We start from the raw sequence: 26,475 nt of genomic DNA on the forward strand, positions 1-26,475 counted from the left end.
GGATGGACCATATGTTAGGCCACAAAACAAGGCATAATTACTTTTTAAAAGTCAAAATTATACCAAGTATCCTCTCACACTACAATGTAATAAAACCAGAAATCAATACAAAGGGGAGCTTGAAACTATACAAATACAGGGAATTAAACAACATGTTCCTGAGTGACCACGGGGTCAACAAAAAAATTTCACAATGGAAATCAAAAAGTTTCTTGAAACAAATAAAAATGGAAACACAGTATACCAAAACCTATGGGACATAGCAAAAGCAGTGCTAAAAGGGAAGTTTATAGCAATAAACACCAATTTCAAAAAAAAAGTAGAAAGATGAGAAACTAAAAATCTAACAGTGTATTTCAAGGGACTAGAAAAGAAAGAACAAACCAAACCCAAAATTAGCAGAAGAAAAGAAATAATAAAGACCAGAGCAGAGCTAAATTAAATAGAAATTAAAAATAAAAATACAAAGAATCAATGAAATTAACAGTTGGTTCTTTGAAAATAAGCAAAATTAATAAACCAGTAGCTAGACTAATCAAGAAAAGAAGAGAGAAGACCCCCTCAAAAAAACCCACAAAATCAGAAATGAAAAAAGAGACATTACAACTGATACCACAGATATATGAAAGATCATCAACAAAGACTACTATGAACAATTACACGTTGGCAGACCAGAAAACCTAGAGGAAATAAATTACTGGAAACATACAACCTGCCAAGATGAACCAGGAAGAAATAGAAAACCAGAGCATACCAATAATGAAAAGTGAAATTGAATCAGTAATAAAAAATGTCTCCCAGCAAAGAAAAGTCCAAGACCGATGGATTGATAACCAAATTTTACCAAATGTACAAAGAAGAACTAATGTCAGTCCTCCTCAAACTATTCCAAAACAGCAAAGAGAGAATTCTTCCTAACTCAATTTACTTGCCCAGTATTACCCTGATACTAAAACCAAACTAGGACATGCCAAAACAAAAACATGCAAGTCAATATCCCTGAAGAACATAGACACAAAAATCCTCAACAAAATACTAGCAAACTGAACCTAACAGCACATAAATAAGATAATACACTATAATGAGGTAGAATTTTCAATAAATGTAATATATCACATGAACAGAATGAAGGACAAAAACCATATGATCATCTCAATAGACTCATACAAAAATTTAATAAAAGTTGTTATAATAAAAACCATATATGACAAGCCCACAGCTTACATCCTACTCAATGGGGAAAAGTTGAAAGCATTTTCTCTAAAATTGGAACAAGACACGGATGCCCACTTTCACCACTCCTAATAAACATACTACCGAAAGTTCAGGCCAGACAAATCAGGCAAAAGAAAAAGAAAAGAAAAGGTACACAAACTGGAAAAGAGGAAGTCAAACTCACTCTGTTGATGAAAGGATCTTATATCTAAAAAAAAAACTAAAGAATCCATTAAAATAGTCTTAGATCTGATAAATAAATTCAGTAAAGTTGCAGACCACAAAATCAATACACAAAAATTAGCATTTCTATATATTAACATTAATTGAGCTGAGAAAAAAATCAAAAAAACAATCCTTGGGCTGAGTGCAGTGGCTCACGTCTGTAACCTCAACAATTTGGGACAGCGAGACAGAAGGATCACCTGAAGCCAGTTCACGTCCAGCCTGGGCAGCATATCAAGACCCTGTCTTTACAAAAAATATACACTAAAATTAAAAAAAAAAAAAAATAAGCTGAGTAGAATGATGTGTGTCTGTAGTCCCAGCTACTCAGGAGACTGAGGCAGGAGGATCACTTGAATTCGGGAATTCAAGGCTGCAGTGAGCTATAATCACACCACTTTACTCCAGCCTGGGTGACAGACTGAGACTCTGTCAGTCTCAGTCGTTTGCAACAATGACATTTGCAAATAATGTCATTTGCAAACAAATGGAAAAACATCCCAATTTTATGGATTGGAAGAATTTATATTGTTAACATGACTATGTTGCCCAAAGCAATCTACATATTCAATACAATCCCTATGAAAATACCAATGTGATTCACAGACTTAGTAAAAACAATTCTGAAATGTGTTAATATATGAAACAAAAAGCCCAAATAAATAATGTAATCCCGAGCAAAAAGAACAAAGCTAGAGGTATCACAGTAAAAGGCTATAGTAACAAAAGCAATATGTTATTAGTATAAAAATAGACACATAGATCAATGGAAGAGGATAGAGCACCCAAAAATAAAGCCACATATTTACAGCCAACTGATATTTGATAAAACTGAAAAGAACTTACATTGGACAAAAGACACTCTCTTCAATAAATCGTGCTGGGAAAATTAAATAGCCACATGCAGAAGAATGAAATTGGATATTTATCTTTCACCACACACAAAAATCAACCAAGGCAGATTAAAGACTTAAATGTAAGACCTGAAGCTATAAAAGTAACAGGAAAAAAATCTAAAGAAAATTCTCCTGGACATTGGTCTAGGCAAAGGATTCATGACTAGTATCTCCAAAGCACAGGCAACAACAACAAAACAATAGAACAATGGAAATTAATTAAACTAAAAAGCTTTTGTGCAAAGACACAATCAATAATGAAGAGACAACCTGTTGAATGCGAGAAAGTATTTACAAAGTACCAACAGGGGACTAATATCCAGAATATACAATGAATTCAAACAAGTCAACAGGAAAAAATAAATCCCATTTAAAAGGATGCAAAGGACATGAAGAGACATTTCTCAAAAGAAGACATACAAATAACTAATAGGTACATTAAAAAAAAAACCTCAACTTTACTAATCATCAGAGAAATGCAAATAAAAATCCCAATTAGATAATATTTTACCCCAGTTAGAATGCCTATTATTAAAAATACAAAAATAACAAATATTGGCCAGGATACAGGATTCCCTTTGGGTATTTACCCGAAGGAAAATAAATCAACATATCAGAGTGATACCTGCACTCCTATGTCTACTGAAGCACGATTCACAATAGCAAAGATATGGAATTAACCTAAGTGTCCATCAACAAATGATTGGATAAAGAACATGTACTCTATATATACAATGAAATAATATTCAGTCATAAAAAATAGTGTCATTTGCAATAACATGGATGGAACTGGAGGTCATTATCTTAAGTGAAATAAACTAGGCACAAAAAGACAAATATCTCATGTTCTCACTTGTATGGCTAGGATACACAGAGGGTAAGGACAGAATGTTGTGAAGTGAGACTAACGGAGGAGTAGAGGCAGGTGAAGTCATGAGTAGTAGGTCATAGTAGGATTTGACTTTTGTTCTAAAAGCAGTGGAGCTCCACTAAAGTGACAGGTCATGTCTCATTATCAAATAACTATGGCATCATCAGTGACCTCTGCCTTCTCAGGGCTTCCAAGGTTTTTATTGTCTGCATCAGGAATCAGTCATGTAATCAATTTCTACCTTGTATTATTCACAAGTTTACATAATTTTGATGGCGGCAGCAGCAGCGCATCTGGAGTGGCCACTGCCATGATGCCAGCTGCAGTGGGGAAGCTGCAGCCGGGGTTGCTCACTCCATGGAGCCAGTGGGAGCCAGGAACACGTGGAATCCCCACCCCATTCCAAGTTGGAGAGGTGGGAGCCTCACCTTCCTGGGCACAGTTGCGACTGCCCAGCGCCCGCTGCAAACCCAACTATCTCTACACTCCCGGGGGCTCAGAAAGCCCCCTCCCCAGGAAGGCTTGAAAGTGCCTGCTCCTGCTACCTGCCCTCTCCCCAGTCCCAGTGCCCACTCCGATTTTGAAGCAAAGTTGTGGCTGAGCCCAGGCACTACCATGACCCGGCCGGGTGTGTGTACACTCAGGGCACACTGACATGTCAACCCTCTGCCGCCTTGGCCCCCTCCGGACTCTGGGTGCCAACAAGCACAAGAGGGAGGCCAAGAGGGTGCTAAGGGTGACTTAACGTGGGCCTTCAGGCACCCCTTGGCATGAATAGCCTGGGTGCCACGGGCACCATGGAGGGCAGGTAAGTGGCAGCAGGAGGCAGACAGGTTCCTGGGCAGAAAGGGTCAGGTCCTCACTAAAACCCCACTTTTGGGCCAGGGATGGCCTGAGGCCTGGGAGCTGGTTTGCCAGTTCCACAGACCCGAATGAGAATTTAGAGTGCTTTTTCCGAGCCTGCCCACGGCCACCCATGGATCAATCAGCACGCATTTCCTACCTTCTGAAGCCAATAAAAACCCCAGATTCAGGCAGACTTGGGCAGATGATATGACAACCTGCCTGTGGAGAGGAGCTACCGACTGTGGGTCTCCCCTCTGCCGAGAGGTGGACACTAGTCAAGACAATCTGCCTGCCGACAGGAGCTACCTACTGCAGGTCTCCTCTGAGCTGTTCTGTCACTCAATAAAGACCTTTTCACCTCGCTAACCCTCCACTTGTCCATATACCTCATTCTTCCTGGATGCAATACAAGAACTCAGGACCCACCAAATAAATGGTGGGGCTAAAAGAGCTGTAACACAAACAGGGCTGAAACACGTCCCTTATTTGCCATGTTGTGGGTGACAAGACGAACAGAAGGGAGAAGGAGACAACACCTGCGGCCCTTCAGAGAGCCCAGACGAAGGGGCACCCTGAAGGCTGTGACACCCTCTTCAGGCTCTGTGGTTCCTAGTATCTCCAAGTTTAGGGGTGACACTGCATTCCCCGGTGCCACATGGACCAGTACGCATGGTCCAGCCACAGCCTTTCAGGGAGTTGGCGCCCATGCCAGTGCCTGGAGCTGCCCATCCCAGGACAGCTGGTGTGCCTGGTTTTGCACAGTGGCTGGACCCCATGCTCACTCACTCACACACCCCACGCACCCCTCAGCACTTCGCGTCTGGCTTGCTCTTGGCAGGCGTGGGGATCCTGGCTGGTAGCACAAGCCAAGTGCAGCCTGCCAGGCCAAGTGGGTGGAACAAGCCCAGCAGGTGTGAGCAAAACATGGGCAAAGGTATCATCAGCCACAGAAGTTTCTGGCTGGGAAAGCAACACCCCAAGGATCCTGTGAGGCTTTCATTTAAATTTCCAACATTGACATGGACTAAGAGTCAAGGGAAAAGGGAACCTCATGTATTGAGTACCTATTCAATTGAAAGCATTGTATAGGAACTTTAAATATATCATCTTATTTAATCTTCACAAAAGCCCATGAGATCAATGTCTCCATATTGTTACCAGAAAGTAGTCCCGATTTAAACAGAAAGAGAGGGTTCTTGGATCTTGTGCAAGAAAGAATTCGGGGAGAGTCCACAGAGTAAAGTGAAAGCAAGTTTATTAAGAAAGTAAAGGAATAAAAAATGGCTACTGCATAGACAGAGTAGCCCCAAGGGCTGCTGGTTGCCCATTTTACAGTTATTTCTTGGTTATATGCTAAACAAGGGGTGGATTATTCATGAGTTTTCAGGGAAAAAGGTGGGCAATTCCCAGAACTCAGGGTTCCTTCCCTTTTTAGCCCATACACGATAACTTACTTACTGACCTTCCCATGGCATTTGTGAACTGTCATGGTGCTGGTGGGAGCGTCTTCTACCATGCTAATGTATTATAATTAGCATATAAGGAGCAGTGAGGTCAACTAGAGGTTACTCTTGTTGCCATCTTGGTTTTGGTGGGTTTTGGCCAGCATCTTTCCTGTAACTTGTTTTATCAGCAACATCTTGTGCTGACCTCCTATCTTATCCTGTGACTTAGAATGACCTGTAGCATGTGCCTAACCTCCTGGGAATACAACCCAGTAGGTCTCAGCCTAATTTTACCCAGCCCCTATTCAAGATGGAGTTGTTCTGGTTTAAATGCTTCTGATAATATAATAAAAGAGGTCGATTCAAGAACAATCCCCAATCAACAACAGTTCAAGCTTACTGACCTCTAGTAAACTGAGAGTCTGGGTGTTTTGCAATAAGATCACAAATTGCAGAAGTGTTCAAACACTGCATATATCACTGGTATGTCTTCTCCCAATTCTTAGAAGACTAGGTCTACTTCTTATTTAGTATAGCCTGATCCAAAATGCAGTTAACCCTTGTTAATCGGTTTTTTTTTTCCAAGTCTGCAGGGTTTCAGAAAAGTAGAGAAATGTTAATACTTGGTTTATTTAGGAAAATGTTGTTATAAGGTACATTTTTGTGATCATGCCACTGCACTCCAGCCTGAGGAACAAAGTGAGACTCCTTCTTCCCCCTCATCACCCAAAAAAAATGAGATTTTAGGAATCGTTTTTCACAATAAAGTCATCAACAAATGTCCATCTGCAAGGAAAAAGGCTAGTGGATGATTTTCAAGTATTCTTTAGAAATATGATTTTAAACACTATATAAGCTTAACAATAGAACAGCACTGGCCTGTCTGTTGTTAACCTTTACGTAATAAAATTAATTAGGAATAATAACTCAACCCATGCAGAATTTGTCCATGATTTATATGAAGAGAATGTTGTTAGCCCAGTTTATATCAGAAAATTAGCAATTTTACTTGGTAATGCAAATCTTCTGGTTATATTTGTTTGTGTGTTTGTTGGCTTGCTTGCTTTATATTTATGATTCACTTAAAGATGCCAAGCTAAGTATGTGCTTTAGCTTAGGTTTACAGCAAAATAATAGGCTAAATTCACAGAGCGCCATGGTGTCTCGAATTAGAAAATAATTTGCCTTTGCTTTTGTTGAAATCGAGGAAATAGTTTTGCTTTAAAGTACCAATGCAGTGTTTTCTAAAAGAGGTCAAGCTGAAACTGATGTTCAACCTGGAGAGGCTTCCATGAATTTCTAATGGAGTTTTAGAAAGATTGTATTTCCTGATTTAATAATACATATGACTGCAGTGAAGGAGCATTTTAATATGACTCTGAATCTGAGTGCAACACACAGTCTTATGAGAGAGAAAGGAGAGGGAGGGAGGGAAGGAAAAAAGGGAGGGAGGGAGAGAAAGGAAAGGAAGATAGGATATATTATTCAAATTTGTTGTTACAATACTTTGTGAATGTGAAGTTAAGGATTTAAAGTAGCTATGAAATATGTATTCTGTAGGACATTATTTTTAGTCTGATGCCAATGATGCAATAATAATTATAGTCACTACCATTATTGACTTCTGACGAGGAGGTGGGCACTGTTGTAGGCATCATCCATTATACCATCTGGTCCTCACCATATCCCCAAGTGGATATGAATTACACACACATTTTAAAGACAAAAAGCCTGCAGCTTAAGAGAGTTATGGAGCTCAAGGAAGGTACCAGAATTAGAAGTGCAAAGCAAAAGCCCTCTCAGGTCCGACTTTAGAGTTTAACACTCATTACATGTTCATCCATTTATTGTATTAGTTTTTTGCTTTTCTGTTTTCATTTGTTATTCTTTTTGGGGAGAAGGTAAATGCTTAAAAATGCTTACTGAAGAAAATAATCTTTTGTTCTAAGCCCTCGTTCTCACTACATTTTTTTTTTTTTTTTTTTTTTTGAGACGGAGTCTTACTCTGTCACCCAGGCTGTGGAGTGTACTGGCATAATCTCGGCTCACTGCAACCTCCACCTCCTGGGTTCAAGTAATTCTCCTGCCTCAGCCTCCTGAGTAGCTGGGATTACAGGAATGTGCCACCATGCCCAGCTAATTTTTGTATTTTTAGCAGAGAGGGGGTTTCACCATGTTGGTCAGGCTGGTCTTAACTCCTGACCTCATGATACGCCCCCCTCAGGCTCCCAAAGTGCTGGGATTACAGGCGTGAGCCACCGTGTCCGGCCCCAAGACAAACTTCTAAAGGACCATATAATTTATTCAAATATATTTATGAGTATAACACACATTCACATGCACACACACACGCAGCGTGTGTCTCTTCCTGCACATCCTTAAAAATCACATCAAACCCTGGAAAAGAAGAGCCATACATAATAATAAGAATCTGGATTTCATGTCTGTGTTATTTTACTTATCTATCTAGCCTGTGTCTCTCAGATTACTACTACACTTTAGCAAGTAAAAGAATAGATAATAGGGAAGAATGTAAACCTGCTATAACCTAAGATATATTCTTGTTACTCTTATGAAGGTATACGATACTCTTTAGAGCAAACTGTACGTGGTAAATCATCTTTTTTAGTTTCTCAAAATGTTTCTAATAAAATGTAATGTAAAGTTTGGCAAGTCCATTTTCATAAAAATTCCCGGTTTGCAATTTTATAAAACTAGCACCTAATTTAAAATCAACCTTGAACTATGTGAACCTGGAGAGAAAACATGCATTACCTGAAGCCCAAATCACTCTATTCCACAATTCTTTGTAGGGCTTTCTTAGCATGTAATTTTAGAGAATCCAAATTATGTCTTTACTCCACCTACATCATCAGTTTACACACAGTGAAATGTGGTCCTGCTTAAGTGGTACATACTACAGATCTTATGACAGAATGTGCTAAAGTGGACACACATTTCATGTTCATAAAAGTAGGGAAAACACGACTCTTGTTGTAATTTTTTAATTTAAAAAAGAAAGGCAATGCCCAAATTCTCTCAAACAAAGCCTGTAAAGAGAGAGGGGGACATTCTCCCCCATGCCAGCAGCAATAGTGAGGGTGCAGAGTTGGAACATTGCTTCAGTCAGTGGTGATAGGAGGCAACAGGTAATGCCATTGTTCTACCCACATTTCTTTGGATTCTTTGCCAACTTTTGCACTCACCTTCCCTGTGTACCATCCCCTACAACAGTCAGCACCTGCATCTCCTAATTTGCAAGGTGGCCTCAGACTGCTAGATTCCCTTTGATAACTGATGTAAAGCTGGAATCTCTTGGGTATTTATATCACTCCTGGGGAAGCCTTTAACTACTGATTAATCTGTAGCTACCCCTACTCCCCTCCCTCTATAGAGGAGGGATCTAAGTGTGACCTTCATATCTGCACTTCAAAACGGAACCAAAGTTTTCTTAGCAGAACTTTGATACTATGCTCTTGCTTGGCCAAATTTTCTTTCCACTCCCATTTCTTCACACCCCAATTTTTCCAGCGAACACTAACTGAGTTACTTTCATATAAACTTTCACATCAATGCCTGCTTCTGAAGAAATCAACATCGTGTTGAGTCCCTACCAAGTAGGGGTTGCACTGGCTACTCTGCCTATTAAGTAGGAGGCTGAAATAATGGTCTTTTCATTGCAAGAAGTCCAACTAGCCTAGGGAAACAGAAAGAAGTTCCCTGAATGGAAATAATAAAAAGAAAATGCTGCCATGGGAAAGTGAGACCCATGTCTCCAAAAGATGCACATGTGAAATCAGAATTTACATGCTTGTTGAGAACAAGAATCCTCAAGCTAAGAAATTAACATTAAAAAAACTTGTCTTGAGTGGGAGAGACGCAGATGGAAATTCAAAACTACCCTACAAAATGTCTGCCATGAACGAGACAAACAACTCCCACAGGAGTGAGGGCAGGGAGAGGATGTGTTGGATAATGACAGAAGCTCACAGTCCAAAAACTTACAGACCACACAAAGAAATGGTTTCACATCGATAAAGTCTCATTTCAACGACTGGATGATTCTATGATCTGAAAAACGAATAAAGTGATATAATCAGCATGTTTAAAATGATTGAAGAAAGTAATAGAGAATGCGAATCATAATGAAAGAAAAACCACCATAAAAGTGAGAGACACTTAAAGAAGACTGTAGTAGAACATCTATAAAGATTATGACGGCAGATTCAACACATACCCAGAATTTACTCACTCCAGAAATCCTGCCAAAATTACAAGCCCAGAAAAACCTTTTAATCCACAAAGATGAAGAGAGCAGCAGGGGAGACAAGAGTTGACAGGTTTTTGAAACCTGAAAAGCAGATGACCAGTGTCAGTGACTTATGAGACCTGTAAAAGATGAACAAAAATTGGCAAAAAAACTAATAACAAAATCCATTCCACTACAGAATCTTCCAAAGATTCTGGAGCCACCAACGCCCAATAACTCTAGACTTGTAATTTAGGGAAAAGTGACTCCGTGAAAAAGAGTGAGAAAAGCTGTTTCTGAAGCAGCTGGATTTCTACTAGATTCCTTCTGCTTTCCCGTTCCCAGTTTGTTCTTCAGAACTATTACCTCTGCCCAATAAATTTAAAGGACTTTTTCCTGGAAAGGGTAAAAACAAAAGGTTTTAGGGACTGTTAATTGCCAGTCAGAGTTGAAAGTCTGTATGGGAAATAATACCAAGAAAAGGAAAGTGAAATGATCATATGAATACTGAATGCTGAATGGTGGGCTCTCAGACCAAACACTTCAGACCTTTACTTTGGAGTATCTAACCCACCCATAAGGAAAACGCACAGATACTGATAACCCCATAGAGATATTCAAATTTGACCAGCCTCACTCACGCACTCAGATCTTCCAATCAGTTTTTAAGGCCCCAGCCATTAATCACAAATAACCAGTCAATAGAGACCAAAAGATCCACACAAAAACATTACCAAAGAAGAAAACAGGGTGAAGAAAACTTTAAATTAATAAGTATTAATAAGTAAAACCATTATTAATATCCCCAGAGAAAGAAGACTATATTTGGATTCATAAAAAGAATAGATTCTATAGGAACAATATAAACATGCAGACAACCGGGGAAAAAGGTTTGTGGAAATCTGTTTTTTTTTAATTATTGTAAAAATGAAACTCTCAATAAAAGAGTTGGTAGATAAAGTCAAGCAAATTTTTCTGAAAGTAGAGCAAAAAGAGATGGAAAAGAAAAGAAAGTTAGAAGACTATCCCAGAAACTCTAAGATCAAGGATTAGGAAATACAAAAAGAAAAAAAAATTTTAAAAAAAACAGTTGAAAAAATTAAAGATGAAATATTGCAAGTAATATTACCCCAAAATGAGAATTATAAATTTCCAGATTGAAAGGGGCTCCATGAGTTCTAGAATAATGAAAGAAATTAGATTCTCACCCACATCAACACATCAGCATCACCGCAACAAGTCAAAACACAGGAAACAAAAAGAAGATGCCACAAATATCTAAAGAGAAAAAAAAAGAACAACTTATGATACAAATAAAGTAACCACATAATCTATCATCCTAACCAGAACACTTTAAAATTAGATAATTTTTTAAAATTTCTTGACTGACAATTGGTTTATGTCATTGGCAGGCCTATGAAATAGTTCTATTCGAAAACTTCTTTTAAAAATAAAATTGCTTCTAAAAAAATAGCACATATCTGTTGCATTGAAGCAAAAAAAAAAAAACTTCATATAAATTTTCTGAACATTAAATAATAAACAGAATAATTGTTTTGGCAATATTCATTTATAGTAATCATTTTTAGCTATTTCTATATATGTTTTTAGCTATCTATTAATACTAAGATGTCATTCGTATTTTTTTCAAGAATGTTTATTTTTATTGTGGTCATATGGTTTTCATCATTTATATGAAATTTTCATCAATCTTCTACATTTAATAGTTAATAAATTAGAAAATACCCTCTTGGTTGGCTCTTCTTTGTAGACCATATTTTTCATTGAAATACTACTTTCCCTATAGATGGTGAAGAAGTTCATAATATCAGATCAATTTTAATTTTTCCTGATGGAATTATATGGTTATTTCAGCTCAAATATTTTCATTAAAAGTATCTTAATTTATTATTATTTTCTCAGTAAACATTTTATTGAACACTTACTATGTGCTGAGCACTATCTCTGATTTGTCATAGTTGTTGTTGTTCATTTAGAAAATTCCACTTTTTATAATCCCAGTACTTTGGGAGGCCAAGGTGGGCAGATCACTTGAGGTCAGGAGTTCAAGACCAGCCTGGCCAACACGGAGAAACCCCGTCTCTACTCAAAATACAAAAATTAGTGGGGCACGGTGGCGCATGCCTGTAGTCCCACCTACTTGGGAGGCTGAGGCAGGCGGAGGTTGCAGTGAACCAGATCATGTCACTGCACTATAGCCTGGATGACAGAGTGAGACTCCATCTCAAAAAAAAAAAAAAAAAGAAAAAGAAAAGAAAATTCCACTTTTTATTTTAGGTTCAGAGATACATGTGCTAGTTTGTTATATAGGTAAATTACATGTAATAGGGGTTTGGTGCACAGATTATTTCATCACTCAGGTAATAAGCATAATAGTCAATAGGTACTTTTTCAATCCTTACCCTCTTCCCACCCTCCACCCTCCAGCAGGCCCTTGATGTCTGCTGTTCCCTTCTTTGTGTTCATGTGTACTCAAAGTTTAGCTCCCACTTATGAGTGAGAACATGTGGCATTTGGTTTTATGTTCCTGCCTTGGTTTGCTTAGGATAATGACTTCCAGCTCCATCCATGCTGCTGCAAAGATACAATCTTGTTCTTTTTTATGGCTGTGTAGTATTCCACAGTGTATGCATACCACATTTTATTTATCCAGTCTACTATTTATGGGAATTTAGGTTGACTTCATGTTTTTGTTATTGTGAATAGTGCTGACTTATGGAGTGGTACTATTATGATGGGAAAGGCCAAGTGGAAGCCATGAGAACTGCCTCTACCTAAAAAAGGAAGCCAAAAGTGATACCACATTCCTGGAGGGATTGCAGAGATTAGTGCCATCCTCAAGAACTTGAAATATGTTGGAGTGATGAAACCTATTCAACTCTCCCATTTATCCTGTATTAAAGACAGGTTGATCTTGGAGAATGACAGTGGATTATGATAAGCCTAACAAGGTGGTGGCTCCAATTGCAGCTGCTACATCAGAGGTGGTTTTATTCCTTGACCAAATTAATACATCCCTATATACTGGACATACAGTTAACGATCAGGCAAATGCTTTATTCTCCATCCCCTTTAATAAATAAAATAAAGCCCATCAGAAGCAGTTCACTTTTAGCTGGCAAGGCCACCAATACACCTCCACTGTCCCACATTAGGGGTATATCAATTCTCTAGCCCTATGTTCGTAATTTAGTTTGTAGAGATCTTGATCACCTTTCCCTTTCATAAGATATCATGCTGGTCTACTTCTTGATGAAATTATGCTGATTGAACCTAGTGAGTAAGAATTAGCAACTACTCTAGACTTATTGGTAAGACATTTGCCTATCAGAAGGTGGAAAATTTGATAAATATTGAGGGATCTTCTATCAGTGAAATTTCCTGAGGACCACTGGTGTCAGCCATGTCAAGGTATCCCTTCTAAGGTGAAGAACAAATTGCTGCCTTGACCCCTTTACAAGTGATATGGTTTGGATGTCTTACCCAAATCTCATGTTGAAATGTAACCCCCAGTGTTCGAGGTGGGGCCTGATAGGAAGCGATTGGCTTGTGAACACAGTGTCTCATGAATGGTTTCATACCATCCTTGTCCTCACAATAGTGAGTTCTTGTGACCATTTAAAAGTGTGTAGCAACTCTTGCCTCTCTAGTACTCCTGTGCTGGCCATATGATATGCTTGCTCCCCCTTTACCTTCTGCCATGATTGTAAGTTTCCTGAGGCCTCCCCAGAAGCAGAGCAGATGCCAGTATCATGCTTCCTGTGCAGCCTGCAGAACTATGAGCCAATTAAACCTCTTTTCTTTCTAAATTACCCAGTGTCAGGTATTTCTCTATAGCAATGCAAGAACGATCAAATACAACAACCAAAAAAAAAAAAAAAAAAAAAAAAAGCAGTACCATGCCTAGTGGGCTTCTTGAGATTTTGGAGGCAACACATGCCTCATTTCGGTGTGCTACTCCATTCCCATTTACTGAATGACTCAAAAACTTCTAGTTTTGAGTGAGGCCCAGAACAAGAGAAGACTCTACAGCAGATCCATGTAAGCTGCTCTGCCGGTTGGGCCATATGATCCAGCATATCCAATAGTGCTTGAAGTTTAAGTGGCAAACAGGGATGCTGTTTGTGGCCTTTGGCATACCTCTACAGGTGAATCAAAGAGCAGGCCCCTGGGATTTTGGAGCAGTCTTGCCATCCTCTGCAGATAACTACTTTCCTTTTAAGAAACAACTCTTAGCCTGCTATTGTATCTTAGCAGAAACTGAATATTTAACTACAGCTCACCAAGTCAGCATGCAACCTGAGCTGCCCATTGTGAAATGGGTGTTATCTGACCAACCAACCCACAAAGTTGGGCATGCACAGCAGCACTCCATTATCAAATGGAAGTATTATAGATATGATCAGGCCTGAGCAGGCCTGGAAGGCATAAGTAAGTTACATGAAGAAGTGGTTCAAATGCCCATGATCCCCTACTAGCCTACCTCAACTCTCCCAACTTGCACCTATAGCCTCATAGAAAGTTTCCTACCATCAGTTGACAGAGAAAGAGAAAACTCAGCCATGGTTTTGTTCTTACTGGAATAGACACTTACTCTGCATATAATATTGCAATTCCTGCACACAATGTTTCTTCCAAAACTATCATCCATGGAGTTACAGAATGCCTTACCTACTGTCCCAGTATTTTACACAGTATTGCTTCTGATCAAGGAACTCACTTAACAGCAAATAAAGTGCATCAATTGGCCCATGCTTATGGAATTCCATGGACTTAGCCATGTTTCCCACTATGCTAAAACAGCTAGCCTGGCGGGACAATGGAATGGCCCTTTGAAGACTCAGCTGCATTGCTAGGTAGGTGGCAACACCTTGCAAGGCTGAGACAAGTTTCTCCAGGAGGTTCTGAGTCAGCATCTAGTATATGGTGCTGTTACTCCTATAGTCAGGATTCATGGATCCAGGAGTCAAGAAATAGAAATAGGAGCAGCACCACTCACTATAATTCCTGGTGGCCCATTAGCTAATGTCTGCTTCCTGTTCTCATGACCTTGTGCTCTGCTTGCCTATAAGTCTTAGTTCTAGAGGGTTCTAGAGGGAAGACACACAACAAGGATTTCATTGAACTGGGAGTTAATATTAACACAACTACTTTGGGCTCTTCCTGCCTCTAAATCAACAGGCAGAGAAGAGAGTTATTGTACTGGCTGGGGTGATTCATTCAGGCTACCAAGATGAAAATGAACTGCTATTCTACAATGGATATAGAGAAGAGCATGTCCAAAAAGAGATCCCTCAGGTGCCTCTTACCATACTCTGTGATTAAGGTCAATAAAAAATTACATCTCAGTTCAGACAGGACTACTAATGACCCAGACTCTTCAAGAATGAAAGTTTGGGTTACCCCACCAGGTAAAAAACCATGCCAGCTTAGGTGCTTGCTAAAGGCAAAGGCAATACAAAAGGAGTAGTGAAAGAAGCTTGTTATAAATACCAACTATGCTCAGAGGATCAGTTATGAAAGAAGGACTGTCATTGTCATGAGTATTTCTTCCTTATTTTGTTATGAGTATGTTTGTGTGTGTGTATACATAGCAAATGTCTTTGTTTTCTTCCCTTTCTTAGCCCATTACAATGTAACATAAGAAGTATTGACTTTACATTTAAGATAAGTTTATTTAAGTATTTAAGTATTGGTAACTTTATATCATAGTATTTACCTTATGGAATACCAAGGAAAAGGGTAAACACCACCCAGAGACTTTGTATCCTCTTCTGAGGAGAGGGTTAGTGTGTTTTTGCTTGCACTTAAGACAGTTGTATCATGTTAGGTTGAATTATGACTTTTTTATTGTCTTTATTTGGAGATTAAGGATAGTTTAAAGAGATGCATATGGGTGCCAGATTAATAACGAGTAGAATTGTGATAGCTAATTTTATGTGTCAATTTGGCTGGGCTGTAGTGCCCAGATGTTTGGTCAAACATTATTCTGAATGTTTTGGTGAGGGTCTTCCAGATGAAATTAACATTGAAATCAGTGGATTTTGAGTAAAGCATATTGCCCTCCATAATGTGAGTGGGCCTCATCCAATAAATTGAAGGCTTACATAGAACAAAGGACTATCTATCTGTCTATTTATCTGTCTGTATCTCTATCTAGCTATCCCTACACATATCCTATTGGTGACGTTTCTCTGGAGAATGCTGGCTAATGCAAGTGGTTAACAAAAAGTCAGGACAATGGTTACCAGTGGAAGAAAGTATGATTGAGAGAGACACACAGAAGGAGTCTTAGGTATTGGTAATATTCTATTTTGTTACCAAAGTAGAGGTACATGCATTTTATATTACCTCTATATAGGTTTAACACATTTTTCTGAATGAATACTGAATATCACACATGTACACACACACAAATTTAACTCTGGAAGTATAAAATAGACTACCAGCTGAAGATGAAAATAGCAAACTAAAACATACGTGTAAAAAATTATCCAAAATATATCAGAAGATAAACAAATGTAAAATATGAGAGATTAAGAAACAGAAACAAGAGAATGAGAAAGTCAAGCTCGAGTAAGAATTATGAAAGGATAACATATAATTAATGGCCAAGGGGAAATATTTAAGAAGATCATGACTGATAGATGCTCATATAAAATAAGCAGAAGAAGCAGGATTAATAAAATAAATACAAATAAACATATATGTAGAATAACATTCTATTTGGTGCTGCAATGACAGAATACTTAAGACTGAGTAATTTACAAAAAAACAGAAATGTATGTCTCACAGTTCTGGAGCCTGAGAAGGTGATGATTATGGCACTAGCATCTGGTGGGCCTTCTTGCTTGTTCCCACATGGCAGAAGGCAGAAAGGCAAAAGAGAATTGTATTAGTCCGTTCTTATGCTGCTAATAAAGACATACCTAAGACTGGGTAATTTATACAGGAAAGAGGTTTAATTGACTCACAGTTTAGCATTGCTGTAGAGGCCTCAAGAAACTTACAATCACGGTGGAAAGGGGAAGCAAACATGTCCTTCTTCACATGGTGGCAGCAAAGAGAAGTGCTGAGCAAAAGGGTGAAAAACCCCTTATAAAACCAGCAGATCTCATGAGAATTCACTCACAATCATGAGAAGAGCATAAAGGTAACTGCCCCCATGATTCACTTACCTCCCCCTGGGTCCTATGACACCTGTGGATTACGGGAACTACAGTTCAAGATGAGATTTGGGTCTGGACACTGTCAAACCATATCAAAAAGGAACTCACTTCCTTAAGCCCTTTTTAGAGCATCATTAATCCTTTCATAAGTGCAGATCCCTCATGACTTAAACACCTCCCTCAAGGCCCTACCTCTAAACACCGTTGCACGGGGATCAAGTTGCCAACACACAAATTTGGGGGACACATTCAGATGATAGCATTTCACCCTGGGTCCTCAAATTTCATTTCCTTCTCACATGCAAAATACATTAATTCCAACCCAGTAGCCCTAAGTCTTAGCTCACTCCAGCACCAACTTTAAAGTTGAAGTCCAGAGTCTCATCTACATCAAATATGTGTGAGACTCAAGTCGTAATTCATACTGAGACAAAATGCTCTCCAGCTGTGAGCCTATAAAATCAAACAAGTTATGTACTTTTAAAATATAATGGTGTCTCACACAAATGATAGACATTCTCATTCCAAAAAAGAGAAATAGAAAAGAAAAGAATAACGAGTTTCAAGTAAGTAAAAATTCCAGCAGGGCAAATGACATTGAATCTCAAGGCTTGAGAATAGTCTTCTTGGACTCCATGTGCTGCCTTCTAGCACACTGAAGATTGGAGTTGGGTTTCAAGGCCTCAGGCAGCCCATGTGTCAGCCCTCACACATTTAAGTCAAAAGCTTATGGTTTTCTCAGGCTTGTGCTGCATACTGGTAGCTCAGCAGTTGTGGGGTCTTGGGAGGAGCCTTGCTCCCATGGCTGCCCTAGGCATTATCCTAGTGGGGACTCTCTATGGCAGCCCCCACCCCACAGTTCTGCTGGATATTGCTCTAATGGAGGCTCTCTGTGATCACTCTAATTCTGCAGCAGGTCTCTGCCTGCGCTCCAAGACTGCCTGAGACATCCATTGAAATCTAGGTGGAGGTAGCTATGCCTCCATAGCTCTTGCTCTCTGGGCCAGTGATGAGAGAAGCAGGCTCAAAGATCTCCAAAATGACTTTACGGCTACTTTCCCATTGTCTTGATGAATAGCACCTGACTTCCATCTATTCGTACTAATTTCCTTATCAGACAATTACTTGGCCACACCCTTGGTTGTTTTTCCTAAAGATGCTTTTTTGTTCTTGACATGGCCAGGCTAAGAATTTTCCAAATCTTTACATTCTGCTTCCCTTTTGATTATAAATTCTATCTTTAAATATTTTATCTCTTTTCACATTTTACTATAAGCAGTTAAGAAATGCCACACAGCATCCTACATTTTTGCTACCTGGAGATTTCTTCTGCCAGATATCCTGGTTCATTGTTAAGTCCTGTCTTTCACAAAGTCTTAGGACAAAAACACAATTCAGTCAAGTTCTTTGCCGCTTCATAGCAAGGATCACCTTTTCTCTAGTTCGTACTACCTTGTTCCTCCTTTCAATCTGAGACCTCATTGAAATGGGCTTTACTGTCCATATTTCTACATTCTGTTCATAGTCACTTAAGTAATCGCTAAGAAGATAGAGGTGTTGGCTTACAGTTCTTCTCTTAAGACTTCACAAGAATTGCCCTTAAGGCTCCATTTATGGAAATGCAGGCTTTTTCAGCACTCAGTTCAAAACTGTCTCAGCCTCTGCTCACTACATAGTTTAAATGCTGATTCCACATTTTTAGATATTGGTTGTAACAAAGCCTCACTATTCTGGTTCCGATTTTTGCCTTAGTTTGTTTGGTGTTGCTATAACAGAATACTTGAGACTGGGTAATCTATAAAGAACAAAAATTCATTTCTCACAGTTCTTGAGGCTGGGAAGTTGAGGATCATGGCACCAGCAGCTGGTGAGGGCCTTCTTGTGGTGCCCTGACATGGAAGAAGGCAGAAGGCCAAAAGAGAATGAACCCATGCCCACAAGCCCTTTCTATAGCAGCATTAATCCATTCATCAGGGTGAAGCCCTCATCACCTAAACACCTCCCGAAAGGCCCTGCCTCTCAACACTGCTGTGCTGGGGATCGAGTTTAAAATACATGATCTGGAAGACACGATCAGACCAAATATCAAATACTGAAAGAAACTATAGTAAATGAAGTCTTAAAGGAAACAAAAAGAAAACAATTAGATGTACAAGAGATTTTACATCGGAAAGAGACATGATTCTATACCTAGAAAATCCTAAAGACTGCCAAAAAGCTCCTAGAATTTATTAACAACTTTAGTAAAATTTCAAGGTACAAAATCTATGTACAAAAATTAGTAGCATTTCTATACACAAACAACATCCAGGCTGAGAGTGAAATCAAGAATACAATTCCACTTACAATAGCCACAAAGAAAATGAAATACCTAGAAATACAGCTCGGTATTCATGTAAAATATCTCTACAAAGAGAACTGCAAAACATTGCTGTAAGAAATCAGAGACCACACAAATAAATGGAAAAGCATTCTACGCTCATGGATTAGAAGAATCAATATTGTAAAAACGGCCATACTGCCCAAAGCAATTTACAGACTCAGTGCTATTCCTATCAAACTACCGATGTCATTCATCACAGAATTAGAAAAAAAAAATCTAAAATTCATGTGCAACCGAAAAAGACCCTGAATAGCCAAAGCAATCCTAAACAAAGAGAACAAAGACATCATACTACCTGACTTCAAACTATAGTTTAAAGCCACAGTAACCAAAACAGGTTGGTACTGGTACAAAAACAGACAAATAGACTGATGGAACAGAATACAAAACTCAGAAATAAAGTCACACACAACCATCTAATCCTCAACAAGGCTAACAAAAACAAGCTATGGGGAAAGGACTGCTATTTCAATAAATGTTGCTAGAACAACTGTTTAAATATGCAGAAGACTAAAGCTGGACAATTTCACCATATGCAAAAATTAACTCAAAATGGATTAAAGCTTTAAATGTATGACCCCAAACTATAAAAATAATAGAAGAAAACCTAGGAAATACTCTTCTCAACATTGGCCTTGGCAAGGAATTTTTGGCTGAGTCCCCAAAAGCAATTGCAGCAAAAACAAAAATAGACAAATGGGACCTAATTTAACTAAAGAATTTCTGTGCAGCAGAAGAAACTATCAACAGAGTAAACAGACATCCTACAAAATGACAGAAGATTTTCACAAACTATGCATCCAACAGAGTCCTCATATCCAGAATCTACAGGGAACTTAAACAAATCAATGAGCAAAAACCAAATAATACCATTAATAAATGGGCAAAGTACATGAACAGACACTTCTCAAAAGAAGGCAGACAAGTGACCAACAAACAAAGAAATGCCCAGCATCACTAATTATCAGAGAAACGCAAATAAAAACCTCAATGAGATAACATCTCACACCAGTCAAAATGACCATTATTAAAAAGTCAAAAAACAACAGATATTGGTAAGGCTATGAAGAAAAGGGGAATGCTTATACACTGCTGGTGGGAATGTAAATTAGTTCAGCCACTATGGAAAGGAGTCTAGAGGTTTCTCAAAGAACTTAAAACGGAGCTACCATTTGACCCAGCAATCCCATTACTGGGTATATATCCAATAGAAAATAAATAATTCTACCAAAAAGGCACATGCACTTGTATGTTTATTGCTGTGCTATTCGCAATAGCATAGACATGGAATTAGCCCTGGTACCTATCAACAGTAGACTGGATAAAGAAAATGTGGTACATATATTACACAGCCATGAAAAGAATGAAATCATGTCATCTTTAGCAATACGTACGGAGTTGGAAGCCATAATGCTAAGCAAATTAACACAGGAAAAGAAAACCAAATACCGCATATTCTCACTTATAAGTTGGAGCTAAGCATTGAGCACACATGGACATAAATATTAGAACAACAGACACTGCAGACTACCAGAGGATAAAGGTAGGGTGGGTTAAAAAACTACCTATCTGGAACTATGCTCACTACCAGGGTGACAGTATCCATACCGCAAATTTCAGCATGACACAATATTCTCGTGTATTAATAACAAATCTGTGCATGTACTCCTGTATCTAAAGTAAAAGTTAAAATTTTCAAAAAAAGAGACACAGGAGATATCTGCTAAAGTGTGCTAAGAGAAAATAAGTGTCAATCTAGAACCCTATTCCCAGATGAACTATCATTTAGAAGTTGAGAAATAAAACATGTTGATATGAGGAAAGATTGAGCTTATTCTTTGAGACTCTTACTAAAAGAATCAGAGGAAGATATATTTCTGTTTAAAAATAAATTAAACCTCTAATAAGGGAGTAAGCTGCAAAAAATAGCAGTGGGAAAATAAAGTAATACAGATTAGGTAAGTCTAAAAAGTAATGGTGCAAAAGATTAATGTGAAACAAGATATAAAAAAACAAGTTGGAAGTAAAGTACTAGAAAAATATTATATGGATTGTAGGAAAATAAATAGAAATAATTTCTCTAACATTTTTATATCATTTTGGAGGATGGTAAATATACTTATTAACTTGAAACTTTGGTTAAGTTCATACGCCAAACATTTCAGATAATCATTGATCTAGTAGACTGTGTAATTTCCCAAGATGTAGAGGATGAGAAAAGAAAACTTTATTCAACATGAAACAAGAAAGGAGGAAGGTATAAAGCAACAAAAAGGGGGGTCATAAGAAGAAAACATGATGGTAGGAATATATCCAAGCATATCAGTAAACACATTACACAATAAACACAAACAGTTTTAACTGACAAACCCACAAACCTAGTAGTATATTTTAATGTTATAAACTCGAACTCTTAGAAAAATTGGAGAGAATGGCAATCAAAAAATTAATATAGACACTACAGGTTAGGAATTTGATCTAATGGCTAAATATGGTTCATTCTTTTGAAAACTTGCATCCAACAATTAGACATTAAGCCTTTTTTTCCAAGCATACAAAGAATACGTATAAAACCTGACCATTCACATAGATTATTCTGGAAAAGTATGGCAAGCGCTGCCTCTTGCCTGCCCAATGCAGTGTCTGTCTCAATTCCTTATTAGATGAGCCTGTTTCTTTGTTCAGGAGCTAAAAAGAGTTTCCTTGATCTGTAGCAAGGGATGCCTCTCTCCAACTCCAGAGAGTGACTACTGATCAGCTCCAACTAGAAATTTATACCTACACATTGTTGGTGTATAAGTATGCACATGATTTTTTTATTTTCTTTTTCTTTACTTTTTCTTTATTTCAGACACAGTCTTGCTCTGTCACCCAGCCTGGAGTGCAGTGGCACAATCATAGCTCGCTGCAGCCTCAGTGTCCTGGGCTGAAGTGATCCTCCTGCCCCAGCCTCCCCAGTCATTGGGACTACAGGTGCACACCACCATTCCTGGCTGATTATTATTATTATTATTATTTGTAAAGATGAAGTCTCACTATGTTGCCCAGGGTGGTCTCAAACTCCTAGGCTTAAGCGATCCTCTGCCTCAGCCTCCCAAAGTGCTGGGATTACAGCTGTGAGCAACCACACTGAACCCTGATATTCTTATATTAATCCAACAATCATATAAAAAAAAAAAAACTCTCTAATTTTCTATGTGGAGAATCATGTGGCATGCAAATTGTTGTTTTGTTTCTTTTCAATTCTTATGTATCTACTTTGTTTCTGATGTACAACTATCCCTATAGTACCTACTATCATATGAATCTGTATAGATGTACCTACAGATGAACTCATACACTGATAGCAAACATTATTACTTTATTCCTAATTTTCAAGGGAAGATTTTTAATACATCACCAAGAAGAATAATGTTTATAATAGGTTTTTAGTGGATTGCTTTTAATAGAATAAGGAAGTTTCTTGCTATTCTTGGTCTGCTATGAGTTTTGTCTGTTGTCATGAGTGATGATTGAATGCTAATACTTCAGAATCTATTGAAGCAATCACAAGATTTTTTCCTTTAATCTACTGTTGTGCTAATTAACATAAATCATTTTAGTATTTCAACTTAGAAATCCACACAGATAATTTGGAAAAAAATGGGATAAATCCAACTTGGTCAAGATGCATATGTTTATGTATTCATATATTAATTTTATATTTCTATATAATATGTATGCATATGAACATATATGTATACGAACATAGAATAAACACTCCTACATTTAATTTATTATTTTCTCAGGGTTTTAAAATCTATGTTCATGAGTGAGATTGATTTATAAATTCTCCTTGCTCATATTTTGTCTGTTTTTTATACCAAAATCTTATTGAACTCATAAAAATTTAATGTTCCAATGTTCATATGCTCTCTAATTTTTGTACATCGTTTCTCAGATCTGAGAGACATTTATGAAAATCTTGTCAAGTTTTCCTTTCAATTTTGCAAACTTTTACTTCACATATTTTAATACTATGCTATTAGATGTCTAGAATTTAGAACTGTTAGATCTTTCTGTTGAAATACATATTTCAGTATTATGAAGTAACCCCTTTAATTTCTAAACACGCTTTGCCTTAAAGTTTATTTTGTCTGAAAATACTATTGATTTATAACTGACACCAGCTTTTTTATTTAATATTTGTTGGTCATATATTTTGCATCCTAAAATCCAGCCTGCCAATCATTGTTAACTGTTGAATTTAGAACATTTGTATTTATTACAATTACTGATGTGATTGAAATTATTTCTACCATTTTATTCTGTATTTTAATTCTTTCAGCTTTTTCCCATTTACCCCCTGCCTTTCTCTTCAAATATTACAATTCCTCCAATTCCCTCTTATAGTTTCCTGGTATATGTATGTTAGATCTTTTAGTTTTCTCCATGTTCCTGAACTTCCCTTTCAGAATAGATTGGAGGAGGCACAATATTGTTAAATTCTTTGCCTTCTAGTGGTGTGTTTTTCATAATTCCTTCAGATCCTATCTTCTTGCAAGTTCAGCCATGCATTTACAAGACTGTTTCTTGTATTTTATCCAATGTTTCTAGGCATTTGAAGTGGGGATGTTTCCAGGAATTGTTTGCCATGTTCCCAGACTGCAAGTTACATTATCAAGAGATCTACACTCCAGTCTCAGCTTCTTCCCCATCGAGCTATGGAATTATAGTCAAGTCACTTAGCCTGTCTTAGCTTGCTCATCTTCAAGGTTATCAAGCTGAGGAACGCAACTTGGTGCAGCTCTGAGCTTTTTAAACATATGATTGATGACTTATCTTCTTTTTTTTGGTGATGGAGTCTCACTCTGTTTCCAGGCTGGAGTACAGTGTCGAGATCTTTGCTCACCGCAATGTTCGACTCCCTGGTTCAAGTGATTCTCCGATCTCAGCCTCCCAAATAGCTGGGATTACAGGCATGAGCCATCACGTCCAGCTAATCGTCATATTTTTAGTAGAAACGGGATTTCACCATGTTGGCCAGGATGGTCTCGATCTCCTGACCTCATGATCCGCCTGCCTTGACCTCCCAAAGTGCTGGGATTACAGGCGTGAGCCAATAGATCACTCTGCAGTATCATATTGAATGTCTTTTTTGTTTGTTTTCCAAGGTTTTATTAAGTGCTAAAAATAATCACTCACTCTCTTTTAGGGTCTAGAGGTGACTACACATTTGGGGAATGAGGAAACAGTCTGTTCCTAAAGCTGTGCCAAGTTATGTGAATTTGACCAAGTCACTTTAAAGCCTGTTTACCTTTACTTCCTTTCCTCTGTTGTAGAAGTTATTGCTTTACAAATGCACATGAATAGCACAGGACTAAATCTTGGCAATCTAATCAACTTGTGAAAAGGAAGTGAGGACTTTAAAAGGAAATAAATTAGGAAGAAAACAGGAGTCCCTATCTTCCTATTATTGCTGGCAGCCCCTTCTTTCAATTTCTCTTGTTGAATTTTAGATAAAAGTAAAGGGAAAACGACAAAGCATAGCATTTTAGCTCTATCCTTGACCCTGAGTTATTTATGAACAGGAAATATCAAGATTCTAATGGTGAGAGAAGCACCTTTAGCAATTCCATGGGCAGTGCCAGAACATTGCTGACAAGGTGGACCCCAGTAGAATCAAACTGGAAGTTGGTTCATCACATTTTAATTTAAAAGGCTGAAGCAGAAGCAGAATGACCAGGGAGCATCCCTTTCACTCTTGCTCAGAAGAGCTCTGTCTTAATTATCATGGCCCCATCCTATTCTAAAGGATGTCCTTACTATCTGCCCTCCTACTCCCCTGTTGTTTCCCCCTGCACATGTAAACAATGACATGATCTCAACTGGACTCCATCTAGCTTCAGACTGATCCCATAAGGAGCACTGGGGCCTGAGTTGTTCACAGAGTTATTCCACCTTGAGGTGTGGGGATTGGCTTTAAGAAACCCTGTGTCAGTCAGTTGTCGGCTGAAAACTGCTCCTAGGGGCAGGGGTTATAACCTCCCATGATGTGGCTGCTGGTTGAGGCACTTACCCAGAGAAGAGGGTAGCTGCAAGCTTTTACGAAGTACTCACAATATCTAGAGTGAAAGTGGGGAAATGCAATAGCTAGTAATGAGGACGAAATGGGGACATACAGAATTAACTAGAGTTTCCAGATTTCATATTCCCATTGCAAACTCTGCACATTAACCCTGTCTACATGGTGAATGTGGCCCTGGGAATGATATTAAAAGGAACAATTAGGTTTTCCAAATCTCACGTTTGCCCTAGAGTTTACTGTCAACTTTTCAATAGTCAATACCCTCTTCATAGTATGGAAACATAACATGTAGTCTAGAAGGAGTGGATAGAGAAAAAAGGAAGACGTTTCTAAAGACTCCTCCCAAAACTGCAGTTCCACCACAGTATTTTGCTGTCTTATTTTAAAGATCACATTTTGAAACTCACAGAAAAAGTCAGAGCTAATTTCAGACTTTTTATGCCTTGCAAAGGGCAGAATAGACTTTATAAGGAAAATATATTTGCATCAGGATACGCACATACCCAATAAATTCCATTAAGTACAGCAAGTTCTTTATCATCTAGGTTTAACCATATTGAACTGCCATATAAATTTAATATGTAACAAGGTAATGTTTGGCACAAATACTAGAGCCATAAAATATGTCTCACAGTACTAAGCCTAGATGGAAGACAAATTTTAGCTGCGGTCTTAGGAAACTAACAACAGACATATATGTATCAAAGTGGCAGAACCTCAGGTCCTGGTGAAAAATAATAATTCTTCTTAGCAGTATAGATGAGAGAGACTCAGACTTAAAAACACTTTTAAGTGCAATATGGGGGAAATGTCTTTTTGCTTGTGCTGGTGGGTACATCAATTTTCTCTAAGATATTTGAGGAAATGGTAACTTTAGTTACCTGTGAGAGGCAAACTTTGTAGTTGAGAAAACTGAGAGATACAAAGACTTTCAGCTGTTACTTCCTTTTTTTGCTTTTTGAATTTTATTATTTATTTATTTAGTAGAGACGGGATTTCACCATGTTGCCCATGCTGGTCTTGAACTCATAAGTTCAAAGTGATCCATCTGCCTCAGCCTCTCAAAGTGCTAGGATTACAGGTCTGAG

At 38.1% G+C, this 26,475-nt stretch overlaps 1 long non-coding RNA gene across 1 annotated transcript in view; it reads right to left on the reverse strand.

Annotated features, from left to right (window-relative positions):
- The window catches only part of LOC144341313 (uncharacterized), a 90,701-nt gene extending 79,676 nt beyond the window's left edge, over positions 1-11,025 (reverse strand). The window contains exon 1 of the long non-coding RNA XR_013418170.1: positions 10,956-11,025. This is a non-coding gene — a long non-coding RNA (uncharacterized LOC144341313). The remainder of the gene's footprint in view (positions 1-10,955) is intronic.
- Positions 11,026-26,475: the final 15,450 nt, after the last annotated feature.

The sequence above is a fragment of the Macaca mulatta genome, chromosome 6 (assembly GCF_049350105.2).
Source record: "Macaca mulatta isolate MMU2019108-1 chromosome 6, T2T-MMU8v2.0, whole genome shotgun sequence".
Lineage (NCBI taxonomy): Eukaryota > Metazoa > Chordata > Mammalia > Primates > Cercopithecidae > Macaca > Macaca mulatta.